We start from the raw sequence: 22,073 nt of genomic DNA on the forward strand, positions 1-22,073 counted from the left end.
GCACCTACTTAGCAGGTCTGAGCACCTAGATCTCAGCCACAACTTTTTACTTAAGTGAAATGAGAATCCATTGCACATCCTCTAAACACCTTGTGTGTTTTTTTTTTGTTGTTGTTGTTTGTTTGTTTTGTTTGTTTGTTTGTATGTTTGCTTGTTTTCTTTTCTGTCTTCAGAATGTTTTAGATAAAGTTAATATTGACATGCATGGTACAGTTATGACTCAAACTAATGAAACTGTATTTTTATGGATACTTAGCAGATGTAAATGCATGCACCTATAATATCAAAGAAAATGGCTGAAAGTCATAAGAGATAGAACAATGTTGTTGGGTGGCTTTTTTTCATGGTACACTGCAACGCCTCACTAATGCTATGTTCTCTATTAAAAAGCAGACAAGGTACAGTGGCATAGTTTGTTGCACTTCACTAAGAAACCAGTAAACATCCTACCTAATGTTGCCAACGTACATTTTCCATGACAACCATAGTACCCTGCTGACAAATGATAATGTCATTGCAACATATCCTTAAAGCACCCTAATTACTACTGTTTGCATGAGGGCATGTGAGCTGGTGTTGACTTGAATTGAATGAGCAAAGTTTTGGGGGCTAAGCTAATAAAACAACTGGGAAGCTGTGAGTACCTTATTTTTTAGGCAAGACAGGGAAAAGAAAACAATGCATCTCATTAATACGATGCACACTACTGCTGCACATGTTCTACTGATGTTTAATATAGTGAACAGTACTTGGTGCCTCACAGCTCTGGAAGATTCACTCTGTGAAACAAGCAAAATCCCATTAAATGCATCTGTGCTAGTAATCTGCCAGTATGATAATAAAATAATCTGTTCAGGAATCAGAATGCAGACTGTAAGCAAGACATCCAAAATGAAATATGGTTTAAACTATTGTTTAAAAAAAATTACCTCAAATAATTACAAGTGTGCATTTAACCCATAGGAATATAATTCCACTTTATTCTGATACCTCTTGCCAATAGATGACTCCCCAGTTAGAAAAAGCCATCCGATGTATGTGGAAAAAACAGAGCAAGGGCTGTGACTGAAATCAAGCATTTCTGTCCTGCTACAAATTCGACTTTTTAGAATTATATTGTGCAGTGTTCTTGCTCAGCCACAATGAATAGCTTTCCTCAGTCATTAAAAATACTTTTCCTAGGCTGTTTCAATATGATTATTCAGCTTGCAAACACCGGAAAAAAAAAAAAATCTGTTTTATGCCAGTGGGATAAAGTGTTCACTAGTCAGGCACTATAACAACTCTTCAATAACTCCATGCTGATCTTGAAAATTTCAAGCCTATTTTCCCTGTTACTGAAAAATCATTCACAAGTATAGATAAGATTCACTTGATCTCAGTTATAGGGAGGTACTATACATGAAATCCAAATGCATAACCGTAAAACAACAAGAGTGTACAGTTTCCTCCCCTCTCCTGCTTTTTTCCTGCAATATCATGCTCGAAAATATATTATTCAACACCAAATAACTCTTAACTTCCATGAATGAAATGCTTGAAATCTGCAGAAAATTGCCTGTTTACAGCTAACACATCCCTCAGCTGAAAGGACATCTCATGCTATTCAGATGCTCTTTGTGCTACATGTTTATCTTGCAATAACTAGTTGGCAAACATACAGCTGGGAAGAAGTGATTTATTAACGATATGAAGTAGTTCCAATGTGGATTTACTAAAAGCTTACACAATGCTAAAGTATAATGAATTGCAAAGACAAACAACACATCTGGGTTTTCCATTCATTTATATTACAGCTAGTACAAGTTTACTGGTTTCTAGTGAGATAAATCTTGAAATCCTAATAAGAGAAAGCACAACTCTCTGCAAAAATTGCCAAAACAAACCCGTGACAAGGATCACAGTTGCTCTTTGGAACACTAAAAATTAAAACCAAACAGTGCAATCAACCTAAGGGCAAAGTTTGGCTGCTGAAACTTGGTTACATACTTCAGGGCACGTAAACTATAAAATGAAGTTCATTTTTAATCAAGATCACGCTTTTTATATAGGAAAATATTAATGCTGATGTCCACAGACCTATGTGATAGTTGCTCCACTACTGAGCAACAGAATAATTCTACATGCACACTGTATTACTTTTAAAATCATGGGTCTGTTTTTGCAGGGTATACAAAATCACCATTGCTTTATAAAAAGGTAACGTTCTCCCAGGCAGACCAAAAGTGCCAAGAGTTGCACACTGTTTCAGCTCCAAAATCTCCTCATGATTTATTCCCAGGAACTGCTTTTCCAAGCACAAACACTGAAAAAAACCACCCATTTCAATGCCCTGCAAGAATCCTAATATTTCCTTAGAAGCCACAAGACTTCACTTGAAAAATAAATGTAAAGCTTTTTCCCTGCCCCTTGCTTTTCTAAGCCTAGCCTAAACAGGTGTCCTTGTTCCATATTTTCAAGACTTTCTCCAAACAACAGTTAGAAGCAATTTCACTGAAAATAAAAATAGATTCTCATGAAATCTGTTGACCGCAGAAAACAAAGTGTGAAAAGAAACATCACAGAACCATGACAAAACCTGACAGGTTTTCAACTCTGTGTTTTTCTTCTGATTTCTGATAAACTTTAATGATGAGCAGAAAACAACTGTTTGCTAGAAATACTTCTCTTTTGTGTGTGTATTCACCTGAGTCTTTCTGACAGATTTCAACATAATATTTGAGGTTAGGTTAAGTTTCTGTTACCATAAGCAAAGCAATTATTCCTTTTGGTAAAATAAGGTGACCCATCACATTTAAGACATGGAAATGCAAAGCATTTATGATAAAATACCTAGGCCTTACAATATAAGACATTATCTGGTTAAGCCAAAAACACTCCTTAACTGCCCTGTCCCACAACAATTGTAAGCTTTGTTACTTTAATTTAGAAATGGAAACTAGAGTTTCTTTATTTTAAAATGTAGCACTGAGGTAAATATGTTCATAAGCTATTGTAGGATGCAGGAACTGACACACATGCTGGAATCACTTATATTTTCCAAATCAAACCATGCTGATTTAGGGTGTAATAGGTTTGATAAATGGAAGAGGCTGCCAATGGTTTCACTTAACTTCAGGTCTGAGATGTACTTTTACTACAAGACACACATCAGAGAGAAACACCTACAGAATCAGCACTGACTTGTTACCAAAACAGGTGATTTCCAGATTTTCCACCTGTTAGGTCATTAATTCTATTAAGTTCAGGTTCTCTTTTGCTTAAACATTTTTAAAATAAATATATTTAAAAAAAAACAAAAAAAAACAAAAACAAAACAAAAAAAAAAAAACAAAAAACTTCTAAGTCTCAAAACTTGCAGCCTAAAGGCTAGAATATGTTTAGTGTATGGTCTCAAAGCATTTAGATACTTGTTTTTCATTCATGTCTGCTAAGCTTCATTCTCTTGCTAAGGATGGTACTGATGCTCAACTCACTGCTAAGTAATACACTTTTTAAAAGAAACCCACTTTAGTTTTCATTAAATTACTCCTAAAGAACTTTTAGTAATCTTTGAGTATGCAATGATATGAAGATGGCACCAAACATTTATTTGATGACTCTCAAACACAAAGAGAAACAGCTTTGAAATGAAATGATTTTGCCAAGTAAATCTCCTTGCTCAAGAAATAATACGAGCATCAGAGCTCAAGCATGCAAATTCTTGGTCTTACATTATTCCCTATGTTTCTTCTTCCAAACTATTCTTGGTAGCACACCATGATATTTGTTGCTACACTGCTGCACTTTCATAGCTTTTTCTGCTGCATTTTCTGTTCTGCACTGCTGTCATACTTCCTTTCAGAAAGCCAGAGCAGAAGAAATGTATTTTATCACCTAGCCAAAAAGGCAGTTATCAGAAGATAATACAGTCACACAGTCAGGACAGAAGCATCTATGGGACCAAGAATTTCGGGAATTTTACATTTCACTAACTTGTTTAACCGGAGCTTAAAAATAAATCATCAGGCACAGTTCCCTTTTGCAAGAGCAAAAGAATCCTGCTGCAGTTAGTTTTACAGGGCTGTTACAGAGTGCAACCCTGAGTTCCAAGAGAATTTAAAGGCCTTGACCCAGTGCAAAGCCACTGGCTTTTTCTCCCAGGACTCTTCACTGAGCTTACCTGGGTCCCTTGCACAGATAGGAGTTGTGCAGCCTATCCATGGAAAGGCTTGTAAGATGCCTAGATTCTGCTTTGATACTTGCTAAAAAATGCTAGAATCTTACCTCCTAATTTAATTTTAACTGTGTTCAATCATATATTGTGCTTAAGAATCACAGAAGTCAAATTGTGACACACATCTACAAATAGCTCTGGTGATGTAACAAGGCTATATAAAGAACAAGTTCCTGTTCAGTTTGCTAAAATATATTTATACATTTATACATGTACTTGTGTATTTACATATTATATAAATATTTATATGTGTGTGTATTTTATATAAACACAATTTCATTCTTTTATACAGAAATTGCTGAAAGCTAGCACAAAACACAATCTGTTAATTCACATTACAGTTATAGAAATATCAATTTTAATAAAAATAAACAATGCATAATTCATAGCCACCTTTAAGGATATCTTCAAAGCATATCAATGCTTCTTTTTTTTTTTTTTTTTTTAAATTTAAGGCAGCTTTCATCAGCTTTATGTGAGTAAGAAACAGTTTTCAGCTTTTACAAATAGAAATATTAAGATAGACGTTCTTTTATTACTTTTTTTTTTTCACCATAGCTTCTCCTCATCTCTCCAAACTAAAGATGTTTGTGGTATTGGTCGGCCTTACAACACATGTAAATCACACTGAAATCTATATATTACCTTAGTGATTCAAATATAACAGTACTGTGGAACATAGAGATATCTTTGTTTGAAATTTGGAAATGGATAGTCTTTAATACCAGGCCTGGAAAGAGAAAACTGAACAATCATTTCAGCCCTTTTTATTACAGTTATCATCTTTATTCTAGACTGAACACTGCAAGAACAGATAGTGACGAAATGGTTATGTTTCCACCATGGAAACTGTATTACCAAATTAAACAAAAAGAAAAGACCTTTTATAAAAATAAGGGTGCATATGAATCTGTCAAGTTTTTTTCCAAAACTATGGATTTGGAGTGACAGTCAAAAGGAGAAGGAATTAAATTCAGCTTTATAAGACTATATTCTTATTTACATCAGTCAAAGCTTGTCACAGGTTAACTGTTTTCTACTGTTGTGAGATCAGAAACAAATTATACTTTTTTTTTTAATTCAGCTTGTGCGTGTATATATGCGTGTATGTACATGTACACACTGAAAGAAGAATCTTACCAGTTGTCTTCCCACGTTTTTCTGCCACATTTGCTGTTCTTATGCTCTGCAAACAGAAGATCAGAGAGAGAATAAATTCAAAAGAAAAAATATATAATTATACTATTATTTACTACCTGATTATCAATATCACAACATATTAGTGGTGTTATTTATAAAGTGATTAGGGATAAAGTTGTAAATCAGATGTTCAGAGACATGTAATGTTTCTGGGAAGAGTATTAAGACAAATTCTTCTCTTTACTCTATTTGATTATTTTTTAAAATATAAGAAGTTTTTCTTCCACCTTTTTCTAAAATACAAGTGAGGGATTGAAATGATGAAGAGCTAGCAGAAAAATGTTATGCCACCTTAAACAACGGACATTGTTATCTGTGGCTGTTTGGATGGTGTGAAGGAAATACTGGAATATTTTTTTTCAAGGCAATATGACTTATGGATCCTTGACAGCCTCTCAGTTGTGCAGCCACTGAATATTCTCTTTTTATAAATAGTGAAGCTGTGCTGGAAAGAATTGCCTTTTTCATTCAGAGGAAAAATGTGGTTACATTGAGAATACTTACTGTGCTTCCAGATGTATCAAAGGTAATACATTCCTTCTTGGCTAATAAATCACTGCTTTGAATTTCAGAAGATATCTGTAATATTAAGGAGACCAGGTTTTTGTTCTCAATATCTCAAGTTTGGATTAAGTGCTTAAGCGGTTACAGTGAACAGTGTGTTTGCTGAGCTGGAGGATGCATACCAGCTGTAGTTTTCTCGACCAGGGTCATGTTCCACCTGAAGGACTGTGGTGTAAATGCCTGAAGTAACTAGGAAAATAAAACTAACAATCACACTTTTAAGGAAAAGGTACAGCATTGAAGAGGCTTTCAGGGTAGGGCATAACTGCATTATCTGAGCATTCCCTAGGCTCCCAACCTTAGATGCTATCGCGCTGGGGAAACTTGGTGTGCTAGCTCTAAGGAACACCACGGAGCGTAGAGTGGAGTGGAGACACCACGGCTAGGCTCTGTGATCAGGTGGGGCCTCGATTGTTCTTGTGCACAAAGCTGCACTTTTTGCCACCCTAAGCCAAAGACCTGTCATGTTTTGACAAATGCTGTACCCTAGTGTACTTTTTGCTCATTATAATATCATTATAATACCAAAACACACCTCCATCCCAAAAGCTACCCGCCTCCAAGGTGCGACCACCCCTCACTGAGCATGCGCTCTGAATTTCTCGGAGCCTATTACTTTAAACGGAAACGGGAAAACTTTACACCAATCATAACTAAGATATGCTTGACTAGAGCCACTCAAGCTCCACCTAAAAGATAGAAAATAATATAAATTGGCCCAAGAGAGAGGGGATGTTAGGGAAGATACCATCGTCAGGGGAGATACCATCCCGAGGACATACAACATCCTTAGGACCTCCTGACTCCTGGGATCAGTCGACGGGCTGAGCCTCTCTTCCCCCCCCATTGGGACGCCTTTGGGTGAGATCTGAATATTTGCTTATAAATCTCTATAGAGTCTTTGATCCTTTTAACGCGTTTATTTCTAGGCTGCACACCTAGAACACCTAGAACACCTAGGACCCACACCTAGGACCCACACCTAGGACCCACACCTAGAACCCACACCTAGAACCCACACCTAGAACACCTGTAACACCTGTGTATTTCATGCATACTAGCTTGCTTTTGCAGATAGTCACTATCACCGGCAATCCAAAAGAACCTGATTATCTGTTGCTGTAATAAACCATACTTGATTGCATTGTGATAGCTCTCATTAATGCAACTAGGGTGAGGGTGGTTATCCGTGATAGTTCAGTGTTCTGAATCTAACCAGACCCCCAGACGGTTGATGCATTGTTGGTGAATGTCTGAACGGACCCCCAGGTGGTTAATACGTTTTTGGTGAATGTCTGAGCGGACCCCCAGGTGGTTATTACATTTTTGGTGAATGTCCGAACGGCCCCCCAGTTTTGGTGAATGTCCGACTGGTTTAGTACTCTGAATCCAACCGGGCCCATAACGGTTAATCAGCTACACCCCTTTAACGCGACAGACCAATATATGCATTGTAAGACTGTTTCTATAGTAATTCCATGTATGTGACATACACATACTGTAATGACTTCTCTGTTTGCATAACTGTTGACAATTTGCGCATGTTTACTAAAATAAAAATTGTTCTGTTCCACTTCATTATTTTAAGTTCAATATTACAACATCATAAATAGGAATACGACTTAAAATTCAGATGACATCTGACTTGAACAATTATCTGGAATTTACATTCTTGATTAGAATTTGCAAATTACGTTATGTGTACATTTAAATATACACTGTTTTCTGTATGAATTATAACTGAATACTTCAGAGTACTATCACAAAAAGATTCCTTCCCTATAGAAATATGGCGCATAGCTGTCTTTTCTCTCAAAAATATACACAAATAGGCTAGAGGAAAAAAAATTTTTTTTTCTTTTAAACTGTAGGCTGGGTGACTGAAACTCTTCCCAAAACTAAACTCAAAGCAAGGCTCTACTACACGTGTTGCTAGTCATGAGAAAGAATCCCTTGCTTATAAAATTTAACCGTCCGCATATTACAGGAGCAACTAATTAAAAAAAGCACGGGTACTGGGTAAGGAATGTGCATGGCAACAGAAGTCCTGACTGCTCCTCCATACTCTTACTTTCTCTGCTGTTTCAGGTACCCGCATTTTTCAGCAAGGCAAACTGCAGCTAATGAAAAAGCTGCTTTGCATATTAAGGGTGATGGTCAGCAATTATAATTACAAGGCATATTTGAATTGTACAATCCTTAGTGTGCCTCAGTAGGCATAACAATCTCTAAAACACAGTGTTTTAGAATCCATTTATTTCTAGTTTCCATCATAACTGCTTGTGCAAGTCTTTGGTACCGTTTTTGCTTTAAACACACTGAAGGCTGAGTTATTCTGGTCCTGGCAACAATTCTGTTTATCTGTGTGTAACAGCAGTCCAACAATGCATCACAGTCACCTAAATTTTTATGTCCATTACAGTCCTGAGTTCACAGGTGCCTCTTATTGTCTAGGTCTTCCTGCACATAACCTTTGCTGCTGTTTTATGTCCCAGATTGAGTATTTAACCTGAACTTTCTTTCCCAGCTGTGATGGCCAGAGATCCAAGCTAAATCAGTCTGCTCCTCTGAATAGGCCTCACTCATACATCTGCTTACTAGTTTCTATCATTCTCCAGATTCAGATTTCAGAGATCTAAGGACAGATGGGGTGGTCCAACAAGGCCTTTCCTTCTATTTTGCCATTTCTGCCTGCTCTCTGGTTCTTTCTGCAGACAACTCTCTCTTCCCATTGCTTTGTGGGTACTTGGAGGAAGTCATCCTACCTCCACATTGGTGCTGAATCATTTAAATTCTGCTTCAGTGAACTGTACATCATTGTCTAAATAGTCAGTGTCAGCTACCTTTTTTTTCTGCAATACACACTTTCAGTTTTCTAATCATAGCACTTGTCTGAGTGACAATTCATCTTCCAGAAACGGGAGAAGTAATGTTCCAAAACATAGTTTCCATCATTAAAGAGAACAAAGAGGAAAAAGATTGGACTCAGAGTTAGGACAGAATTTTATGGGATCAGACAATCCCTTTCCACTATCAGTCTGTAATTTTACATGACTTGTAATGTTTTATGCATGCCCTTAGGGATTCACAGCTAGCTAAAAGATATACTCCCTGATTCACTTTAGTCCTGACCAGCTGTGAAATGTGTATTTCCCCATGATGAGCTCTTAAATCTACCGTTATCTTGTTTATACTACATCCTATCCTATAACCAGAGATTACTCATCTCTTGATATGAAGACTGTACACAACCGGTCATTTGCTGCGACCAGCTTTCAAATTTGAATTATTTTATTGCTTGTACCCTATGCTATTCACTGCAGTGATTGATTAAAATACCTCATTTAAAGACACAAATGCAGTATAACAAGCTGATGTGTACTGTCTTTGAGTTCCATCTGTTATATACTTTGGAAGATATATCCACCTCAGTTTATTTATCATTAAAAGCAATTACCTAAGGCAATGCTTTATCCTCCCACCACAAATCTGCAGACTCAAAAGCAAGTTATTTAACTGGTTACTGGGAATCTGCAGTGGCTTCCATTGTGATGTTTTGCAAGAGCTTGTCATCAGACAGCATATCCTCAATATACCTAAGTGTAATTGAATGGAATCATTCTGCTCCTCCTTTGATGATTATAAATAGAGCCCGGACAGCTAGGCTTAGAGCACATTTCAAACATCTTAAGTTGCATGAAATGAATCCCACCACAGCAGCCTTGTATTGTTTGGAAACACTCATTGATAGCTCTATACCGGGAATTTTATTTAACAAATAAACGTTGGCTTGACAAATTAATTTCAAAAACTGCACTGATGGATAGACTTAGCAAGTCTCATTGTTTCCTTTGCCACAAAGAAGGGTCTTCTAAAAGGTAAAGGACAGTCTCAAAGTAGATATGAGTCATGCCTTTGTAAAGCTGCTAGGCCTAGGGTTGAGTTTAAGTGGTACTCAGAAAGAATGGTGAGACAAGAGCAAAAACCTTGCAAGTCATTGGCAACAAAGTGCCAAAAAGTACCCAGGAGTTTGTTAAAAGGCCCAAACAAAGTATAGGCTCTTATAACTCCTAATATACCAAAGAGAGCTACTTACAGGAAATAAAAATTTACTCTTACTCTTAGCAGACTTTCTTTATACAGACCTCTTAGTGGCAACCAAGCTTCCAAATATTAAGGTCTGATTTATACCTCTTACTTTTTCTCTTGGCTAATGAATTGTGCTAGATTAATAGAAAGCAACCCACTCAGTCAGAAATATATCTCCATTTTAGCTTCTCAAAGCAAACTGTCATTTCTCCATCAAGACAAAATGCTGGTATAAAGGAAGACAAATAAAAAACCTATATAGCACGGGATAGAGGCATAGCAAGTTCACTTAACTGTTTCCATTTTCTTTACACCAAATATTCCATGTACATCTTTGATTATGATTGTAATTTGCACAGAAAGGCAATCCTAAAGTGATATCGCACACTCTTGTACCTTTTAACTAGACACGAGTGCTCAAAGTCCTTAATATGTAATGTATACATGTTTAATGGGTGGAATACAGGGAGGAGAAAAGTGTTTCCTTGCTAAATTGCTGACATGACAAGATTTGTCATTTCTTATTAGGCAACATAGTGCAATGCCATGGCTGATTATATCTTTTGATGCAACAAAAGCTGAAACAAAAGTGCTCTTCTTAAACTTCTAACAGGCATCTGAAAGTAACAAAATACCTGTTGCAACTGCAGGTAACTATAAGCTCTTGCACATCGGTACTTTCCATAACTCTGCAGTGCCTGGGGGAAGGGGAGGTTATAAAATATTCTCTGCTTCAAGTGAGAAGGTTCCAAGTCATTAAATGCCAGATCTTCCATACACAAATAAAATGCTCTGAATTCTTCTCCTTAGGATGCTGGCATTGATATTCTTTCATGGCTCTCTTTAGCATAACAGATGCTAAACAGTGAAATCACTCTTAGTAAATATATACCTTGTTCTACAGTGCCGGTTAGTGACATGAAATCTATTTATACAGGTGGGTAAGCACTGAAACACCTCATTAACTCCTGTTTATTCTAGAGGGTTTGGGTAAGGCTTTAAAGCCCCACATCCCACAAACTGATTCTTAATATGAACCAATGCAGATCAGACTGGATTTCTACTCAGTCATTACATCAGCAAGGATATCAACATCACATCAGACTGCAAGTGAAGCACCTAACCAATGATCTAGACAGAGAAACATGTAGGGTGTTTTTTTTAATTATCAGGTTTGCATATGTTCTTATGTTAAATCACAAGAATGTTATGTTAAATTTTATCATATGTTCTTATGATAAAATCCCATATAATAATGATAAAATCCCAATACAAACTTTAAGAGACTATTTCCCAGAGGCTTTCAATCTTCCTGTATACATTTTTACTATCACAGTTGCTTCCTATGACTTTCGAGGAGTTATGTTTTCTCCCCATCATTTCCTTTTTCTGCCTCTTTCAGTATCCTTATTCACTAATCGAACAAGCCCCTTTTTCTTATCTCTACTAACTTTTCCTCATCTTCCTTGTGTTGACAATAAAATCAGAACTAACAAAAAAGCAACTTTGTCCATTTTGAGTTGTAAGTATTGTCTACACAAGCACGTCCTCAAGCCCCTATCTGAACTCATCAATTCTAATTCTATCTATAACACTGGAAAAATGGGCTCATTCAGTAATTCTTATAGATGGCAATTTCATTTCTAAATAACTTCGTAATGTTTCCTGAGATTTCAGTAGTTGCTCGTTTTTGTTGTTTCCATCAGTCTTCTAATCATCCTTAGTGCTGTTCTCAGTATGCATCATATTTCCAGGTCAGGCACTATCTTTAAACAAACAAAATGAAAACTTTATACATTTCCTGCAAATTCCTTGTTTCATTCTCAGCTTGCTGGTTCCATTAACCATTGCTAATTGACTTTTTAACTTTTTGCCTAAATCACTCTCTTTCCATTATTAAACTGAGCTACTAATTCAATTTCCCTGGGCCGCTAACAGGATTTATTTTTTCTTTATTTGCAAAAAAAATCCAATGATTAACTTGCCATTTTTCTCAGAATAAACAAGATGTTCCAAAACAACTTGCATCCTCCCCATCACTTGGGCAGCTATAATTATTAATTCTTGGAAAAATGTGTGATTTTTTTACAATCTGAACATCTACTGTCTGAAATGCTAGAGGCCCAAAGAAAATGACACAAAATCAATTCCATCATTATGGGAGCTATCCTTTACAAGCAAATAAAAACAGAGCCAGAGATGCCATTGACTCTACTACCCCTGAAAAAGAGTATTTTCTTTTAACTTCCTCCCAGAATTTTTCCTCAGCCACTGCCTAACTTGGAAGGCTATCTGCAGGAAACGCCTTTGAAGTTCAGCTCAGTGAGCAAGGCTTCTGCCATGCAAAAGGTATATGCTCTAACTCACACTATCCTCCCTCCCCTTCCCCTAGATCACCCCTCTTGAGGACTTTGTTCCACCACAAATTTCCCTTTGGACTGAGACAGTTTTCTCACTAAAGTTTCTGAGATTTCAGAATGCCCTTATTTTACACTGGATGAAGTCCAAAACCTTTGATGTTCTTCTGCTAATTAAAAGATAGACAGCCTTCCTCAGAATAACTATCTTCTGATTAAAAAAATAAATTGATCAAAAGATTTCTGTCTGGTAACAGACTACTTCACAGAGAGATTCCTTAGATAACAGACCTAAAATCACAGAAAAGAGCAGCTCTATTATCACTATTATTAAAGAGAAGAAGAAAGGAAGAATATTTACTTTAGGACTCTCTTCATGACAGGATCACCAAGCACCTGGTGACCCCACCAGCCTCCCTGAGGAAAAACCTGTTTAAACTATAAGCCAAAAGCACGCATAGTCTGTTTATCATGAAAGACCTGTTTTAACAGAACACAAAACAGCAGATTACAATAAGATAAATAAGACCCAATGTGTGAGTCCGGATGAATAAAAAGTCTCCAAAGATGCCACCCCCTTCAGGGTGGGCCTGCTCCCCAGCCCAGACTCGTAAAGGCTTCCAGAACCACATGGACTCTTCTAGACTCCTACCAGGAATCTAGACTCTTCTAGACTCCTTCTGCCTTTCAGCTAGCACAAGGGCCTGCAAACAACCGCAAGGGCCCACCTGCTTGGGCTGCCACCCTCCTTGCAGAGGGTCCTGCTCTCCGTACTGTCCCTGGGCAGCTCTTGCTGAGGGAGCCAGGCTGCCCCCTGCCCCACAGCGCCCATCTCGCTGCAGCACCTGCTGCAGCCCATCCATAAAGAAAGGCAAAGATGGCACCTTGCGCTGCCATCATGGCCTTGCTGCACTTCAGGGGTGGCAGTAAAGAAAGCAAAGAAACATGAAGAGAAGATTAAAAGTTATCACCAGATCTGTTTTGTGGGTAACAACCGATTTCCTCTAACGCATTTGCCTTGGACACCTGAATTTTTCACCCCAATTCCTCTTTTTTTTTTTTTTTTTTCAATTCGCTAGGTTTGAAGCAGATCTTAATACCTGCTAAGTGCAGTAAATAGGTGAGGTCAGGACCCTTACTAACAGACTCATGAAGTTACAGCTTTTATGGGCTTTGTTGTCCTGAGGCAGACCACCACAACCACACAACCTTCTGTGAGACCCCTCCTGTGCGTGCTGTTTCATTATCCTAGGGAAATTATAGGAGCCTCTTTTACACCACAGATTATGAAATAAATAGTTAGTTAAACCCATGGAAGTCTACAGCAAAACTCAATGGTTTAACGAAAATTCAGAGAGATGAACAGATACATGCGACATGAAACCTGAGCTATTCTGAGAGCTCTGCTGCCTGTAATACTCCACAGTACATCATACATGCACTGCAGTAGATTTGATAAAAGTAAATGGAGCATTGCTCATATAACTATGCACTGTTCAGCTGCCAAGAAATGGTGTGAGGCTGGCTTGAGAACTGATAGGTTAGTGGACTAATACAGCAAAATATAGTAAGGTCTTGTTACACTATCAGCTGTGATGTAATAAGTAAACACATCATGAACTTATTTGGGGTGGCTCACAACAACAAAGGTAGATATCTGGATGCTACTGTATTACACTAAGAGAATGAAAGCTGGTTAATCATTAATCAACTTATTAATGATCAATGCACACTGTAGAAGTATTTTCTATTTATATCCTAAATTGTGCAGCTTGGGAAATGGTAATAGCGTATGTGCTAAGTCAATGTGAGACACAAAAAGAACAGTTTCATAACAAGTGAAATGAGAGACAAAATTTCAAGATGTCATTTCTCTTCAGATGATAATAATGTGCCCGTAGCTTCGTAAAAAGTCTAAGGGTGTTGGGAAGAGAACCCCCAGTGTCTGATTTCCTCTGGCATGAAACCATACCCTCTCCAACAGGATTTAGTGGAGGCTGAATGCAGTAAAAAGACTTAATGATCTCTGAATCAGGCTTGCTTTTTTGTGTCACTGACAGTCTGTCCCTTTGATTACTGGCTGTGGCTTTTCTCCTGATGGCTGGTAAAAGATGTGGCAAACATTTCAGCTGCTGGAGGATTGCAGAGAAAATGTGGAGTCTGGGAGCCATTCTAAACACTGTTGAGAGCAGAACTTTGTAAGGTGTCAGCTTGTTTAAATGCATAAAGGAGAAAAGAGCACTAATGAAAATACCTTCAAGGACACTTCACCATGTTCTGACAGAGAAGGACATTGGCAGCCCACTTTCAAGTTTTTTTTTTTTTTTTAAACTATGCTCCCTCTGTTCTGTCTGAGCCAAGAAAAGTATCATAACTAAAAATTGAAATTATAGGAAACTGTCAAAATTATCTTTTCTGATTTAGGATGACTTGCTTTAGCAAGACCAGGGAGGGGTTTTTGTGTGTTTTTTGGTTGGTTGGTTGGTTTGGTTTTCAGTTTCATCATAACTGAATCTCAAAATACTGTCTCAGTATGGCAAGGAACACGAGCTCTTCAGCTTCCAGACTACAGCATGCTGCTTGAGTACAAACCTGCCTGAGAATACAAGTAGAGTCAGTAGTTATCTACACTGCCAGCTCTGTCAGAAAGCCTGTCCAGCAGTCCCAGTCCTCCCAGCCTGCACACTGTTTACACCCACAAAGCTATAAGGTATTTCGCAGGGGGGAGAGAAAAAGACCAAAAAAAAAAAAATGTGGAAAACAGATTTCACAATGTTTTTAATTTAAAATTTGTTGAGGGGAAGGCTGGACTTTTAAAAATACCAAATAGCCATGAGAAGGGGAAAAACTCTATTTGTCCTGCTCACCACAGCTAACTTTGTTAGAATATATGACTTAACCAAAATTCCATGTCTTTGTTTATTTTACTTTGGGAACATATTTATCTGTTGCTACAATACTTATATCAGGACTGTATGAAGCACAATCCAGCACAAAATATGTGTGCTACCCAAGGAACTCATAATAGAAATATATTACACCCATATTAATATTGATGGGATTTAGTAATTAACATACTAAGTACTTAGAGACAATTCTTGAATTGCAGTTAGAATTAAACTTTAATCAGAAACATCTGAAAGCAATAACTAAAATGAAAATAAATTGATAAAAGTAAAATTTAATTTTAAAATCCAATATTCAGTATGAAGTGCATATTATATCCCAAGAACATACTTAGTTCTTCTTTAGTGCAACAGCACATATCAACATGAGATACACTTGGGTTTTGGTATCCTTACAGTATTCTCTCACTGTTACAAATGAAACTGCACTAGATCCATGTTTAGTCAGCTACCATTTTCTATGATGGAAATTGTAGGATTTGAATTTCGTAACCACAGATAAAAGTCATGGCCTCTGAAACCCTAACACTCAGAGCCACACGCTTGGCTATAGAAGCAAAATTGACAGTTCCAACAATGGTAGATCACTGGAAAAAAAATCTAGAGCTATGAATTTTACCACACAAAGGGCAAAAGGTAATAATTCATTTGTGCAACTCATCAGAATCTAAATGTTATTTTTAAATTACTTATTGATTATAAAAGAATGACTATTCCTTCAGCATGTGTATCTGAAAATATTTTAAAGAAAATGGTTAACACTATTTTGGGATACAAACCACTTTCTGTACTCGATTTATGTATATGGTAGCTCCATAAACATGCACTGTCTTACTGAAGCTCTGAGGAATTGAACAAGGAAACAGCATGAACAAAATAGATAGCAATGATAATTTACATAGGCCTACTTACATGGTGAAATTCACAGTCTCAAATACTACTTGAGGGCATACTATTTACAGTCAAAGGGACACTAATTACATAGACTGTGAATAACTTCATAGAGCTCAGAAATGAGCTTGTATTTTAGAATACTTATTATGAATTTATAGCTTCAGGCATATCAATATAGGTACCTTTCACCCAGGCTGCTTAGAAATGAGGGCAGCGTTCTTTCTGATGCTATCCACATAGACAGAAACCAGGAAGGGTCCAATATATAATGGATATTTCCACAGAGTCTTATTACAGTGAAGTCTGCATCTGTATAAACCAATTTTTTATTTTTAGTTTGTCTTTTGTCTATCTTCATCACTTTATTTAAAGCAGTTTTAATTTCAAATTTTGTAAATACTCAATAGATGACTTTGTGAGATGTGACATGAAATTTCTGTTCATATTCTTCTCTTAAGGTTAAATATATGATTACACAGACATTGATCAGTGGATTTACTTTATTCTATGCCTAAATAACGTAACTGTTTTCTACCGCAGAATTGTCAATCAATCAGAGGTCTGGCCACAACTTCTGCTGTAACTCCTGCTTAAACGCCTCTCTGGGCTGGTTATCAATCATTATGATAGATTTGTGAGGGTCTCATTAGCCACGTAATTTTTAAACATGCTAATTTTCTGACGCCAATACAATTAAGTTCAATTTAAACAAAAGGGTTAAAAAAAACTTTCTTTTTTAAATATATAAATGAACCAAACCGTTTCACAAACTTCATTTATCTAGTTTTTTGTAGCCAAAACACAGCCACGTGCTTTATTGTGCAAGCTCTTACTCTTAATTTTGTCATTGCTAGGAATGCATCTAAATATGATAGTCACACTTACCCTACTCCTGTACTAAAGTCATTGTATCTGAGACTTTAATTTTGTTTCTTCCTAGACAGTAATTTGGTAAAAATATTTCTCAACCTGTCATGCTTCCAAATATATTCCAGACATGGAAAACCTTTCACATTAAACACAAAATAGCCTTTATTCAAATTAGTAGCCCCAGTGGCTCAAAGAGGAATTATTCCATAATGAAAACTTCCAAACTTTGCCATCAAGTACTCTTTGTCTCATTTTAAAAAGCATATTTATGAAAAAAAGGCAACACCACAAGGATTTCTCTTGTACCATAAGGATCTTTCTATTATATCTTTCAACCAGGCCGATCGTTCTAAAGGAATTCACTTAGCAAGTCTAAAACCTTTTGGTTTTTAAGCTGAAGTTTATGAAGTATGAAAAACTGGGGAACGGATCCTGAGAAAATGTATTAAAGTCCTTGTAAATATCAAGGAAATTTAGTTTTCATGAAGGAAAGAAATATCCATCTAGTCTGATGCATCATCCTGATGTTTGACAAATACTGGCCAATGAAATCTTCCAGGACACAATACTTTCATCTCCAGAAATTGCACTTTATTTAATAGCAATCAATGGTAGAAAATAGTAAACATAGACATGGTATGATTTACTTTAGTTATAGCTAAATTTATATAGTTTAAAGTATGAGCATCATTACTTATTATTATACATTAATTCAACCCATATGTTCACGACTTCTAGTGTAACCAGGGAAAAATGGCAGTCATTAATTCCTGTAAAACACATGGTTTATGAAGTCAGTTACCATTTCTAGCATTTGGAAGACTCACTGAAATTGAATAGTCAGTAATAATGATCAGTTTGAGAGATACCTCTACTGTTACTGTGCATAAAGAAGCATATCTAATGGTAGTTCAGGTTACTGATGCAATGAACCTAAATCCAGGCTCCTCATTGCTTTCGTGGAAAAAAATGAAATTTCACTATGATTACCATTGCATATAAACAGTGATTTTAACGTCATATTCACTAAGCTGCTGAATGCCAAAGTTCTTCTCCATTTCTCAGGTTTTATTGAAGAAGCAAATTAAAAAGCATCTGATTAGTCATGTTCTACAGTTTTTAAAACAGTCGTGTCCATTTGAAATTGCATTTCCCTGCAACACCTGAGACTTATTTGGTCTCCAAAGCATCTCTGAGATCTTTAGAATCTTAGATCTAGAATCTATTTTCTGATTTTTCCTCTAGTACAAATTAAAAAGTAATGTCATCAGATATGTAAAATAGTTTTTGGAGACAAGGTGTCAATCCACCATAGGCAATTTAAGTCAATTGGATGAACTGACACTAAAATAAATTCCTCTTGATACAGCAGTTCATTCCAATCTGTTTTAAAGTATGAAAATAATATTATACAACATAAAATGAGACTGACCCTTAACCAGTTAATAGCTCTAAATTAAATTAGTCCATCAATGGATTGCTTCTATGTAAAAAGGTCCTTTCATCTGTTAAAAGGTTGAATATTCAAGCTGATCTTTCTAAGAGATGCACTATTTTAAAATGAAACAAATGAAAAAGTTATTTCCAGCAGTGTGAATGAGCACTTTGCACTTTCATTTATTTGTTTGTTTATTTATTTTGCACCTATATTCTCTCTGCTTCTGCTTTTAAAGTTGAGTCACAGTTGTCATTTAGGTTTCTTGATGAAAAAATACATGTATATTAAGTACAGTTTTTCATGTGAAATATGAAATATTTCACTCAGGTTGCTAAAGCACATTTCATCTGCTCAATTGTTAGCTAACAGGGTATGTTTCTAATAAGACAATGGGGAAAAAAGTATAAAACCAAATAAAATGCAAACTTGGTTTGAATGTGAGGATGAGTTTCAATCAATAACTGATTTTAATCTTAAACATAGTTTTCTATTCTCTTCTAGTAATGTATTCTAGATGTATAGAGTCATTTATTTTTAGGCTAGATGTAACACTGAACTCAACACAGTCTTAGCTGCACAGCCAAACTGATAAAATATAAATCAGTCTGATTTAGGAAGAGGTCCTATTCCCTAACCTTTGCTGTGGTAGAGAAGCTTCACTTAAGTGGGTTGCATTAAAAATTCTTACCTTTATCAATTTCTACTGATTGCCTCTACGGTAACTTCCTCTGAACTGATGGTGAGAGTGTAAGTATTTATAGCATGGACCTAGGAGCAAACTACTGTTTCATCAGTAGTTACCAAGTTCAGAACCATTACTCTAGCCCCGAGGAGAAGAATCCTGCAATTTCTCTACATCATCTATGTGGTCTGCGAGCTAGGATTGTATCAAGGTCTTCAAGTAAACCACTGTAAAGTTCATATAAATACAGTTTTGTTCTATGCAAGGTCAGCAACTGATAAACTTGCTCCTTCCATTGTACTAAAATTGTAGTTACTGAGACCACACAACACAAATCCTTAAAATTTTGACTTTATTTGATCTGTCAGCTTTCTAGTTTGCATAGCAGAATCTGTCACAGAGCTTTGGCTAATAACTTTACATGATTTATTTTTTTTTTGTTCTTCCTCCCCCCCCCCCCCCCCCCCCAACAAATGCCTTTGGAAAGAAAAAAGGCACAGTTTTGTTCTGACAGTAAACTATCAGTACAGTCACAGACTGGCTCTTGTAAGTTATTAGGCTTAGTTAATTAATGAGAAGACACTGGTAAATCACCAAATAATAGCCATTTCACAATGGAGATTCCTTGAGGTGCTATAGCAGGCAACCGGGACAATTATCTTATGTGGTTCCTGATATACAGTATAATTGTTAATAAACTTGTATCTTCAAGACAACTGCGATTGTTCAGCTCTATGTATTCCTTTGAGATTGACATAAAAAGGAAATTTTCTGAGACTGAGAAACCCAGCCAGTGTGGACCTTTCTACTTTTATAATCCTATAAGGGTTTAGGGACTCTTTTCTTCCCCTCCTCCAACTTCTAAAAGGACTTCAGTTTGATGACTTCTGTCTGCACCGACAAAAGCACAGACATTCACAAGCAGGATCACAGCACAACAGGGAACCACTTTAACTTTATTTCAAGGCACCCTTTTGCAGCGAGGAATTGTAAGCTTAATATTGAGAATTTTCAACCTTTTGTGAGCTTAAGTCACACCAGGAAAACTTAATGCAGCTTTTGTCTGAAAAACTATACAGGTATTCATTTAATATACATACCATACACAGTGTCTTGAACCTATGCCACTAAGTCAGTGGGAGCTCTGCCTGAACAAAGGCAGAATAAGACCCAATATATGATTATAATTATTGTAGTAAGAAGATTTACTTATGCATATAAAATCTAGCTAAAACGACACATACTTCAGGCTCTCAATTCTTAATATTTAATATGTGTTAAGTGTTTTAACGGTATTAAAATAATCAGCCCTACTGCGATACAATTATCCTTTTAGAAGAAAGAACACCTTCTGTTGCCCCTTAATCATGTGGAAAACTACCTATAAAACAGAAGTCTTGCTTCATTCCTGAAAAGTTTCACAGATATGGGTTGTTTCAAACTACGAGGAATGGAAGTTTCAGCAACTCAGCTATTAGTGATCACTAAAGAAAAAAACGTCACATAGAAGAGTGGCTAAAGTTATATCTTGCCTCCACAGAAAATTATTCCAACAATAAATTGTTACTTTCATTCATCTCACCAAGATGAATATCATGAATAATGAATACATTATGATTCAAGAAAAAAATTCTAACCATTGTTAATTTCATAGCTATTGTATCTGAGTAGGGATTGACACATCCCTTCAGTCCCGTAACCATCCTTTAAAAGACATGACAACGGTGATTAGCATCACAGGGGGCTAAGCATACTCATCCTAGTTATTCTTTTGCCTCTCTAGAGACTTTGGGGGGAAGAGCCCACTAGGAAAGGAAGACAATGAATTTTTATGGGAAACTGACGGATCTTTGAATTATTCCTCACTTCAATTGCTACTGTGGAAAGAGGAAAAAAAAAATTGAAAATCAATACCAACACAATGTTTCATGCCATCTAAGAATTATGAAGAGGATTGAATGGGCTCCAGATATCCGAGTAATGTCACTGATATACCTGTTGGTCTTTAAAATCATAGTCTCAGTGGAAACAGTATACCAGTTCCCTACTGAGTAAACTAAACAGTCTTTTGGTTTTCTGAAAAAGGAACAAAGACTACACTTATATTGCATAAAATTGATTATTTTATTTTCCTTATGTGTAAGTTTATGAGTCTATCGTAAACATTGAATACTTTATTAAAATACCTTTCTGCTCTGGGTCATCCAGACATCTAGGGAAAGATTTATTTGCTGGTGGCAAAATTCATAGAGAGCTCATCCTAAATCTACTCATTAGCTAAATTTGATGCTGGAAGACTTAGTACATTTATAACCACTACATCAATTTCATACTTTGTAGCAAAGAAGCACATCCTCAGATATTTAGAGCTAGGTTGCAGTATATGTATCCGTATCAGAATAACATAAGTAAAGGTGTATTGAATGAACAAACTAAAAGGCAAATTTTAATCTACAATGTTAATGTTATGTTTGTAATTTGTAAGAGATAATTTATAGTCATTATTTAATTTTCCTCAAACAGGCAAAATGAAAACTGGAGTTAATATCAGGATAAAAGTTCATTGCATACAACAGAGTAATGATTTCAGCACTATAATATCAAGAGAATTGTTTCTCATTTTGTGTTAGACTACACAGTGATGGAAAAATAAAAGGTAGTCCACAGTGGCATGGCAGCATTCTCATCAGTCAAAAGCACCATAGCTCCCATTGAGGTGCTTTTGCTTTGACACATGATATGCATTCATATGAAGTATTTCACAGTTAAGAAATCTTTATTTTTAATGTTTGTAGCAGGGGCATGGATAAAAGACTTCCAATCCCATTGTGGAAGCAGCTGACTCTCTCCTTGAAAG

At 36.3% G+C, this 22,073-nt stretch overlaps 1 long non-coding RNA gene across 2 annotated transcripts in view; it reads right to left on the reverse strand.

Annotated features, from left to right (window-relative positions):
- Positions 1 to 22,073, reverse strand: part of LOC137863598 (uncharacterized) — a 535,054-nt gene that overhangs the window by 248,293 nt on the left and 264,688 nt on the right. The window contains exons 5-6 of one of the 2 annotated variants that reach the window (XR_011100998.1): positions 5,921 to 5,995; positions 5,357 to 5,402 (exon numbers count right to left, since the gene is read on the reverse strand). This is a non-coding gene — a long non-coding RNA (uncharacterized lncRNA). The remainder of the gene's footprint in view (positions 1 to 5,356; positions 5,403 to 5,920; positions 5,996 to 22,073) is intronic. The other variant, XR_011100997.1, reaches the window with a different exon arrangement.

Source organism: Anas acuta, chromosome 13 (genome assembly GCF_963932015.1).
Source record: "Anas acuta chromosome 13, bAnaAcu1.1, whole genome shotgun sequence".
In the NCBI taxonomy this organism is placed as follows: Eukaryota; Metazoa; Chordata; class Aves; order Anseriformes; family Anatidae; genus Anas; species Anas acuta.